The sequence below is a fragment of the Prunus mume genome, linkage group LG3 (genome assembly GCF_029339155.1).
Source record: "Prunus mume cultivar Tortuosa linkage group LG3, ASM2933915v1, whole genome shotgun sequence".
NCBI classification, from domain to species: Eukaryota; Viridiplantae; Streptophyta; class Magnoliopsida; order Rosales; family Rosaceae; genus Prunus; species Prunus mume.
Genome location: NC_142700.1, coordinates 22,050,251 through 22,058,748, shown reverse-complemented (window position 1 = coordinate 22,058,748; position 8,498 = coordinate 22,050,251).

The window sequence follows — 8,498 nt, the reverse complement described above, 5'->3', positions numbered from 1 at the left end:
ACCCGTGCTTTAAAACTTGGGGATTGGGTCATGCGCAAGGTTTCCTTGGCCATCAAGAATCCTACTGAAGGTACCTTAGGCCTTACATGGGAATGTCCTTATGAGGTTACCAAAGTCTGCCGACCCAGCGCATATCAACTTCGTGATCCCAAGGGCAAGACCTTGCCACATCCTTGGACCGCTGATCATCTTAAGTACTTCTATAAGTAAACATACCTAGACCCTATGACATTATGTTTTCTTATACTTTGCTCTTGAGCCATGACTCTGTACTTTCTGCCCTTCGACACCTACTTAATGAAACGCCTTACTCTGGCTACTTCCCATCAATCACATGATTATCATTTTGCTAGCACAATTGATATCAAAAGATAACAAGTCCAATATCATAACAAATCAAAATAACCTTGCCCCAGGCAAGGCAAAATGTTCATACATAACATAAATAAACATTAAGTGTTTTACATAAACAACTGCAGTACATAAAGAAGGCAACGCCTTCAAGACTCGGTGAAAGGGGCATCCGTAGTGGCTGGCTCTAGCTCTCGAGCGGCATCGGTGGTGAGACCAGATGAAGGAGGCTCGCCACTCGTATCAAAGTGAATCTCCACCGAAGGGTTGAACCTACCCACCCTCTCCTCCCAACGCAGTTGCATCGCCACCATCTGATCCATGATGTAGCTCCTCAACTCCTCTGAACTCCGAAACGACTCGATCGCTTCGGCTCGGGCAGCAGCTACCTCTTCGGCCCTCGACCACTTCAGCTCTTCCATCTCCTTGGCCATCGCAGCTTTCTGCAGCAGGTGTTCTTCTCTTGGGTGGCCTCCTACGCCTCCGCTATCTTGTCCTTTGCTATCTTATTGTGCCTCTTCAACCTCTGGATCTCTTTATCTACCTTGGCCATATTTACGTACATCTCACCATAAGCTTGCAACACAAGGCATAATTAGTCAAAGGCAAACTAGAATGATATGAACAAATTCATAAGGCAGGACAACTTACGTAGGCCTGGGTAAGGAGCGTTTTCTGGGCCCAATCTGCATAGGAGGTGGCCGGGTCCTCACCGTAACCTCGGGGTCACTCTTCACGCCTTCCAGAAGACGTTCACCAAGGGAACCTCCTGCCGATGCATGGCCAAGTTCACCTCTTTCTTCTGTCGACGCAGCCCGGAGAAGTCCATTTTTCAACCCCTTGGCATAAACGTCCTCTATATCGAAGGGGAGCTTGGCGGCGCTGGGTTAAAGGGAGGAAGCCTCGGCCCTATCCCCATCACACTCCGGTGAGCTTCTCTAGCGCTCTCTTCTTTCTCGCGCATCGGCAACCAGGCCTTCATGATCTCTAGGCCGCTTACCCGTCGCCTGCTAAGCACCTCCCTTCTTCACCTTCTTAGCCCGAGACTCCCTCATCGTTTTGCATCTCGGGATCATCCAGATCCATAGCCACCTTCGTGCTGCCCCTTATGATACCTGCCACTGCACATCAAAAGCTAAGTTAGTCCCAATTGCAAAAAGAATCATAAGACAAACAACAACAATGACCCAAGTACTTACTCCCTTACAAGAGTCTGGACTCATACAGGTTCTTCTAGGTGACTAGATTTTTGCATTCACGCTGGGTCTCCGACAACAGTGACCTCACCCTTTCAACCTCATCCTCCTGCTCCTTTGAGATCGGTCCCCACTTCACAGAACCTGCACCAAAGATTAGATACAACTCAGCCATTTACACTTGCACATGCAAAAATGAAGACCCAATAGTCAAAGCACAGATAAAAACACTACAAAACAACCAGTCTTAAGGGATGGGGCTAAGGACCTATAGACTGAAAATGGGTAGGAATGTGTCCGGAGACGGTCTTCCCTGGAGGACACTCCCAATCACCATAGGCCAAGCACCATCTGTTCCTCCAAGACTTCTGAGTACTGGGCTTATGCCCGATAAAGTAACCCCTCTCTTTTGCCGTCCGGCAATTGGCTTGTACCCAGCCAAAGGTTCCCTGTTGCTTGGAGATCGAATACAAGTACAAAAACTGCTCAAATGTTCCTTCTCCCAACCCAACCAACCACCAAGCAATATAAACTCCATACAGAAGCAGCCAAAAGTTGGGATTTTATTGCCCCAGTGCATACCCCAACTTGGCCAACATCATCTGTACCCAAGGATGAAACGGTAGTCTAAGGCCATCCTGGTACATATCCGTGAAAATCATAACTAAACCCTCCGGAGGATATCTCACTACATCCGCAGCACTAGGTAACCTCAGGCCCACATAGGGTGGCACCCTATAATCCGTCCGAAGCTCAGTCAACTTTACCTCTGTAAGTGTATTCCGCTTCGCCAAAAGGACACCAACTCGGATGTCCACCCCCTCTGAGGCTGGAGCCACGGCTATACCCACAGACCCTGATGGTGATGTCTGATTGCTCAAGCCCACCTCCGGTGTATGTGCCAAGGCTAGAACCCGATCAACACTGGCCTCTAACACTTTATACTTCTTCTGCATCTCCCTATATGCCTATGACCCAGACTCTACTGATAGCCCAACCATCTCACCCTCATGAACTACCATCCTAGCTTCTATAAGCCCTTCTACCAAACCCTCTGTCTGGGAACTCTCATCTTCAGAACAAACATATTCACTGGCCTCTTCACTCTCAGTATCATCCCTACCAAAGGCAAGTGGGCCAGGACATTCTTTATCAGAACTTTCAAACATCTACAATTTGCAGAAACAAGGAAAAGAAACTAATGCACATGCAAAAAAGATCTCCACACAGCCCACATCTGAAGGCCCAGTCCACTTCTTACAAGAAAAGGCCCACCTAAGGCCTCTGAGTCCAATCTCATAGCCCAGCTCGTGCCAATGATGTAATAGCCCAGCCCATGCACTCACTTTAAACCCAACTCCAAATGGCCCAACTCCTCAGATTCCTTAGCCAATATTCAAGCTTGCCGAAGATAACAATGAGGCCACAACAAAGTTAACTTCTCAACTCACCTTTGCCGACCGGCAAGGGCTGAGCAAAAAATATATATATATGGCTTCACAATGTACAAACTCCTAGCAAGGCACCTAAAGACTTGGCTCTAGACCGCCACTCACCGAAGCACGCTGCAGGCCCACCCTTCTCAAACACTATGGAGCCTTAACGAACCCCCAAGGCTGAACTATCACACTCCAGCACCTTCCCAATTCAGCTCCAAAATTTCAGTCCCACACTCACGTCGAAATTGATCAAGACACCCGCACCTCAGCAACTCATGGAGCTCACAACCCGACGTGCTCAGCCCACCTCCAACTCCTTGAGAGGCCCAGCCCCCAATCTTCTCTAGATCATAAACCACAAACAAAAGATCATTAACGCATGTCCTAGGCTACTTGCCGACGACAAGACATATGAAAAATCAAAATGGGGACTTACAAAATTCTCCAATTAATCAAGACACCCCAGCTCTTCACAACCCCTTACAACCCAGCTATAACTCGTTGGCCCACTCCAAATGCTACAGACCAACTCCAAGGCTTCCTAGGCCAAAGCCCACTCACACCACGGCTATTGCTTGCCAAAACAGCCCAGCTCCAATTTCCCTTCAGCTCTTGCTCAAAATTCAAAACAACCAAAGCCACATGAGGCCAGCCCCAGTTCAAGGTCTAAATAGCTGCTAAAACAAGGCACCAACATCTATCAAAATTAAGTTTGGATAGGTCTTGCCGAACGGCAAGACCCATGAAAACCAAAGAGGGGACTCCACAAAATCCTCAACCCACCCTTGCCGAACAGCAAGGGTTGAGCAACTCGAAGGGTGCATTCGAAGAGGACTTACCTAGGTACTTGTCAAATGGGGAAACCCACGAAACCACAACACCGATGCCTCGGACCCGGCTCCAATTTTCTTCTATTCCCCTCTACACTTACCGAATAGCAAGAACCCAGCCCCAAAACGCTCGAAATATCGGAACTTACCGAACAGCAATGGTTATGCCAACACAAGAAGTTTGCGACATCTGCTCAAATCTCACCGGAATCAATGGCAAACTCAACCTCTCCTTGGAACTCAACCTTGCCGAAGCCGTGCACACCCACCGTGGCCTCACGAAAGCCCCTAACCCACCCTTGCCGAACGATAAGGACTGTGAAAGTCCAATTCCGAGCTCGTGGATGCCTTGCCGACACTCCAAGAAGAACCAATGCTTATGAACTAAGCTGTCCCGAAAGACCTAGCTCCACTTCAACTCCCTGCCGAAGGTCTGAACACTCTCATCTCCACTTTTGTTTTTCGTTGTTTTTTCTTCAGATGGTCTTAGCTATTGCTTGCCGAACGGCAAGAGCTTTTGAAACCTATTTATGTACTCTCTTAAAAAATCCAACCCTAACTACTCTCAATTAAGACCTAGCTCCACTACTTGCTAAGTCATCCCAATACTTGACCCAGCTCCACTACTCAATTTCGCCAGGCCCTTTGCCTAAGCCAAACCAAAGGCCTTTCTCTTGGGCTCTTGTTCTTTAAAAGCCCATGCCACATGGCCATTGAAAACAAAAAAAAAAAAACAAAAAAATTTGCAACATAGCCGAACAGCAAGGGCCATGCAAAAAGAAATACAAGGCTAATCATATGCTCCCCAAAACACTTGTTGAAGCTTCATGACCCAAGTCTACTTTTCTTTCAAAGGTACCCAGCTACCAAATATTCTAGAGGCTAACACAGCTTTTATCATACCTACCAAGTATTAGCGCAACTTATAGCTTGCCAACTTGGGGGACTAATGACTGCCCTACGGCTCCCACTGAACCTGGAATGCTGGGTCATGATTACACAAAAAGCTCACAAGTTCCCAACCTAGAAGTTACTTCTTGACCGCAAACTTGAGGGACTACTATTTACACCATAATCAACCGAGCATATCTAGCCTCAAAACAACTAGCACCATGGCAGACACGCCTTCTCCCCTGTCAAAGGAAGACACTCTTCCAAGGTGCCAAGCACTTGCCGAAACTCCCGACTGCTGAAGGTTCCAATTGCTAAACATAATCTCCATGACACGTGTCACCACCACAGCGACTTGCACAAAGTCCCACATCAGAAATCTACACAAACCTCTCACTTTCACTTCCCTATAAATAGGGAACATGACCCTAGTAAAAAGGGTAACTACTTCCTTACCTTTTACTATTACTCTGCTAAAGTTACCCCTCTTAGCTGACTTAAGCATCGGAGAGCCTTCGGCCGGCACCACACCGTGTCCGAAGCTTAACAACTGCTTCTCCTATTTTGTCTTCTGCTGGCTAGCCTTTATTGAATGTCCAGGCCCTTTCCCTGCTAAAGGCAAATCTCTTTTTCTCTAAGTCGACCCTCTCCGAAAAAGAGCATCAACAAGTTTCTTTATATCTCATTTAATTATCTCTTTGTTAAACTCAAATGCCACAGGGTTGATAGTGAAAAAATATTTTGTCAAACTGAATTGGAATAATCAGGAAATTGGATTATATTTATAAATAAATAAATAAAACACACACACAGACACGGCGTGAAAAATGCGCCGTTAATAAGTATGAAATAAAGCTTTTGTGGCGCGCTTAAAGAGATGTGTAATGTATACCAATTAAGGCGTGAAAAATGTGCCGATATGTATCAAGTAAAGCTTTTATGGCGTGCCTAAAGAGATGTGTAATGTATACCAACTAAGGCGTGCAAACCGTAAATAGTTGTCCAAACCTGTTACAAGAACTCAATCATGGCGGGCCTTATTAATGCTTGCGGCAAGCGTTTAATGTACGCCGTAAAAGAAAAAGACTTTTATGGCTTGGCCTTCGTGGCACGTAGCCACACGCCGTGAATTGTCATTTACGGCATGCACGCCGTAAATACCCTTTTTTTTTTGTAGTGACCAAAAATAGATAAAACTTGAAAAAACCAAGCCATAACAATACAAACAAAACTCTTACAAAGGAGAGGTGGAAAGCTCTCACAAAGAAGAGGTGGAAAGTTCTCACAAAAGAGTGGTGGAAAGCTCTCACAAATGAGAAGAGAAAAACTCTTACAAAAGGAGAGGTAAAAACTATATAGAAAACTCAAAGAGTCTCTGTGACTTATTCCAAACATGAAGAAACCGTAAAAAGGATGGTAATAGAGATCCAACAGAGAAATGCAAGTGGAGATCAATGTCGAGAAGCATCTGCTTGTGATGAGTAGAGCAAAATCATTATAAAATGAAGACAACTAGGGGAAACCTTCTGCCTTTGAAATTTTGGGAAAAAAGGAGAAGGGAGCAACGAAGAATGGGAGAGGGGAGGAAGAACAATGATTTCCTCCCCACTCAAAGTGAAAACGGTTATAGAGTGTTGTTTGGGAGAAGTTACTATTGAGGCCCAAAAAATCCAAAGCTAGGCCCAAATATATTTCTAGCCCAGTACGACACCTAACTTGGGAAGAAACCCAACTTGGGTATGCAAAAGTTCGTCATATACGCTTGCACACTTGCCATGCCAAGCAAATAAGCAACACGACATGCTATAAGCTTAAGTAGGCCCAAGCCAAACGAATGCCTAGGGCTTGTTGAGTGGGGTGTGGTATAGATAGTTACGAGTTTTCATGAGACCCGTAGATGAGCCAAGAAATGGAAGTTTTGGGCTGCTTGGGAGCCCCGAAACTCAAGCCCATTTCTTAAGCCCAAATATGTGGGTAAGCATAAAGGAGAGAAAATAGCCCAATACTTTAGGAAATTAGCTCATTCCCTTAATGGGTTAACTCATCACCTTTGAATGGCCCAAATGACCTATAAAATATTTGATAGTCTCCAGCACATGGCTGGAGACCAAACCAACGACAAAAGCCAAAGGTTGCCTATGTGCAGGCTGCTGGGAATCTCCAGCACATGGCCAAAGACAAATCCCAATACAAGCCATCCAAAAAACCAAAGGATACTTAAGAAAAACACCCTTTAGACCAATGCCATTACCCACTCATTTCTCATACCAGCTCTTGCCATGAAATAAGGGAGGGAAGAAAGTGAGGTAGTAGCCAAAAATAGGAGTTTAACACTAAAGCAGCTGCGGGAAGGCCTTAGAGTTCCCAAAAATCTTGTCTTTGTGTGTTTGGATAGAGGAAGGTTTCACAAAAGAGGTTGAATCAAAGGAAGATGAGAGAAATAGAGGAGAAGACTTAGCAAAATTGGAGAGAACCAACTAGGGTTTTCTTGGGAAAAAGGAGCTTCCAGCGCCTATAAAAGGGAGGCACCTTCTACCCAACAAAACAACTCAATAAAGGCAAGCAACCCACATCTAAAGAGCAAGCTTCATCTCTCATCCCTGAAACCTTTGCAATTTCTAGCCCCATTTCTCTATCTTCTCCCATTTTCTCTTCTGGTAAATCTTTCCAAAGCTTGACAGAGCTTTCGTCAAGCTGCCGTAAACTACTCAACACACCCATTGTTATTCCCCCATCTCTCTCTTCAACGAACCCTCTTAGAATCTCTTCCCCCTTGCCTTAAAACCCTTGTTTCTCATAGGAAACCGAAGCATTCTCTCTCTCATGCTAAACTCACGAATGCTCAGCTCCCATGTCACAAACTTCTCATGTCAAGCCATAATATTTATCTATAAGCAACTGTTGGTTTCATTGGTGAAGGAGACCAAGGTGCTTCCTAAGGCTTAGCGACCCTTTCGAAGCACTCTTGGGGTCTGATACTTAAACTTAGACTCAAGGGGCAATTTCATACATTTGGCTTTTTACAACAGCCTAAGCCCATCAAGAATGCCGAAACGAAAAAGCCCCTACAGTTACAACCTATTTAAGAAGGGCATTTCGCATCAAGTAAGTTATAAATCTAATTTTGTTTTGAGTGAAAGTTATAAATCTATTTTGAGGTAATTATTGTAAAAGAGTAATACTATGGACACCAACTTATCACATTAACTTTTGGACACCAACTCATACTGTAATGTTTTATTTATTTTCATTATGAAGCCATTTTAGACATTATTGATTCACAACAAAGAAATTATCATATTTATATCTCGAAGTTGATGTAATAAGTTAGTGTCTTTTGTTTTTCTTACCAAAATAATAATAATAAATTTGTGTCTCAATATTAATGATGATTAAAATTCTCTAATAATGCTCAAGAGAAAACCCTAAGAGAGAAGTTTCAACTACTGCCCCCCTTGGGGGTTGGTGGCCTCCAACCATCTCCTGCTCCCATCTCTCCCATCCTTACCCTCCAAGACCTTCCCCTCCCTCTCCACCTCTATTACTTGCCCATCCCCTCCAACCCTTTTGTCTTGACTGAGTTTGGTGGCTGCTTGGTCGTCTTAGTGATGACATGGTGTTTGGTTGGTTTTTATTTACTTGTTTTGTGATTTGTAACGTGGTGTTTGATTGGCTTTTATTTACTTGTTTTGTGATTTGTACTAAGTGTAATCAACTATGAGTTTACTGTCGGTTTGTAGTCTCTACTTGTATTTTATACTTGTGAGAATGAAAATATTGTAGTTTGGTGT